Raw genomic sequence first — 2,808 nt, 5'->3', positions numbered from 1 at the left:
CTTAGTTAGACAGACCTGCGGAGATAATAACATGCATGAAAACATGACAGAGCAAAACCAAGCAACAAAATAAAACAACAAGCCAATGACAAAAAGCAAAACAAAACACAACAACAAGAAAGAAAAGCTTGTAGTTAGTTCAAGGACTGTTGGCCTTTAGGAGTATTTTCTGGCCAAGCCTGATGGGGCGCCAAGCCCTGGCCCCAAAGTATATTTGTGGTATCCCCTAGGGACTTCGTTGCTCTGTTCCCCTTGCTGTTCTGTTGCACACCCTTAGTGTTTGCCTCAGTGTGGTGGGATCAGATCGGGTGCAATTCCCACACTGTCTCCGTTGTTGTCTCCTGTAGGGATGTCGTGTCTCATAGTTGGTCGGCCATATGGTCTTCTGTGTGGATTGACTGCTCTGACGGGGAATCTTGTCCTCAAGGCTTGGTGGGCCAGGATGTGCTCCACTCTCTCTTTCTCCCCCTTCATTTGCTCCTGTGTGCTCTGATCAGACATGTCCCTTTCCCTGAACTGCAGATTCAGTGCTGTCCTCTGAAATAAATTCTTCTGGGGGGAGGGGCAGGTATCCACGTAGTTGGGATTGGGGCCGACCGCTCAGACCTCTCCACTGGTTCCCTACTCCACCAACAGTTTTTTTAAGATGATATAGAATTGGTCATCTTCACACACACACACCTGCTTACACCCCCCCCCCCCCGAAAGTTCATTCATTTTTTCCTTACAAACTATTTTGTATTTCTCCTAAGGGATACAGACAGGGCTTTCCCCTGCTATGAAGAGTTATAGTCCCAGAAATGCATAGGGGCAGTTCTACCTTGTCCTATATGGGTGCTATGAGTCGACCCGATCGCAGGGAGTTTGGCTTTTTGGTTTGCTTTGCCTCCTGCACTATCCTGTATACCCTTCAGGAATTCATCCTAATGGATATTCTTTTTTTTATTAAATCATTTTATTAGGGGCTCATACTCTTATTACAATCCATACATACATCAATCGTGTAAAATGCATTTGTACATTCATTGCCCTCATCATTTTCAAAACATTTCCTCTCCACTGAAGCCCCCCGCATTAGGTCCTAATTTTTCCCCTCCCTCCCCGCTCCCCCCTCCATGAGCCTTGATAATTTATAAATTATTATTTTGTCATATCTTGCCCTGTCTGACGTCTCCCTTCACCCACTTTTCTGTTGTCCATCCTAATGGATATTCTTAACATATTGATTGGTTTTGTTTTTTTTATCAAAGCAGAAAGTGGGCAGCTGTAGCAGCTCGTGGGCCCTGGAGGGGCATCAATAAGATAAACCCACACTGGCTGGGAATTATTGTTTAAATGCGTGGAGCTTGACTTAGACTTTCATCTCCGAAGGCACTCCTAGTGGCTCTGACTTTGGGAGTGAGGTTCTAGAAGTCACCTGTTCCCCGTTGTCCTGATTGGTTAAGCTGTTGAACTGCCCCTTTGGGTGGAAGCACATTGCTATCATGTTCTAGGGCCCAGATGGCCACTTTGCTCATCTGTCAGATGTTGACTTTACCAAGCTCCTTTATTTCTACGTTAAACTAAAAATCAACGTTCCCAAAGATCTACCCGCACTTCAGCAACTCGCTCCTGGATTCAACAAGTGTAAACCATGGGGTCACTTGGTTATTCAAACAGCTCTTTTTCTCCCCCCACCCTGCCCTATTCCTCCTGGTGTCTCTACTCTCATTGTTGGCCCTGAGGGGTTTATCTATCCTGGACTCCCTGTGTTGTGGGCTCTTATCTGCAGAGTGTGCATTCTCTGGTCTAATTCAGTTTGTAAGATAGAATTGAGGTCATGATAGTGGGGTGAAGAAGGAAGCACCAAAGAACTAGACAAAAGTAGTGTTTTTCATAGGTGCTATACTGCACTCTGGCTGGCTCATCTCTTACCTGTGACCCCTCTATGAGAGGATGTCCAATTGTCTACAGATGGGCATTGGGTCTCCACTTCATACCTCCCCCGCCTCCTCCCCCCATTCACACTGGGTATGATTTTGTTTTGGATCTTAGATGCCTAACACCTGATCCCATTGCCACCTCATGATCACACAGGTTGGTGTGCTTCTTCCATGTGGGCTTTGTTGCTTCTCAGGTAGATGGATGCTTGTTTATCTTTGAGCCTTTAAGACCCTAGATCTATATCTTTTGATAAGCGGGCACCATCAACTTTCTTGACCACGTTTGCTTATGCACCCATTTTGTCTCCAGCGATTGTCAGGAAGGTGAGCATCACAGAATGCAAAATTGTTAGAACAAAGTGTTCTTGTGTTAAGGGAGTACTTGAGTCGAGGCCCAATGTCTATCTGCAACCTTAATTCTTAACATATAGATATGAGTACATAGTTCTAGTCCCCTCTTGTTATATATATTTACATATGTAAATGCCTGTATTTACCTCTATAAATGTTCTTTGCCTCCTGGTTCTTTCTTCTATTTCCTTTTACTTTCCTCTTGTCCCGTCATCATGTTTGGCCTTCATTCGGGTTTAGTAATTCCTCACTGCTACATTGCCCTTGATTAAGCCCCATTAGGCATCATATGCCCTTCTTCTCTCTATTGATTTTAGTTTACCTGCCCCTGGGTTGGTTCCCCCAGCCCCTTCCTTTCTCCCAGCTTCCCTTCCTTTCTCCCAGCTCCCCTTCTCCCGTATCTCCCTGGAACCATTGGTTCCATGGATTTTTTTTATATGATGAAAACACCAAGAATACACTGAAAATGAAATATTGAAATACAACAAATGTAAGAGCTTCTAACTAAATGTACTCTCAGTACATGTCTGTCTTT

Source organism: Echinops telfairi, unplaced genomic scaffold (genome assembly GCF_000313985.2).
Source record: "Echinops telfairi isolate 266 unplaced genomic scaffold, ASM31398v2 ScPeMD7_6080;HRSCAF=6971, whole genome shotgun sequence".
In the NCBI taxonomy this organism is placed as follows: Eukaryota; Metazoa; Chordata; class Mammalia; order Afrosoricida; family Tenrecidae; genus Echinops; species Echinops telfairi.
The sequence above is the reverse complement of the archived record's forward strand: the minus strand, read 5'-3'. Positions refer to the sequence as shown.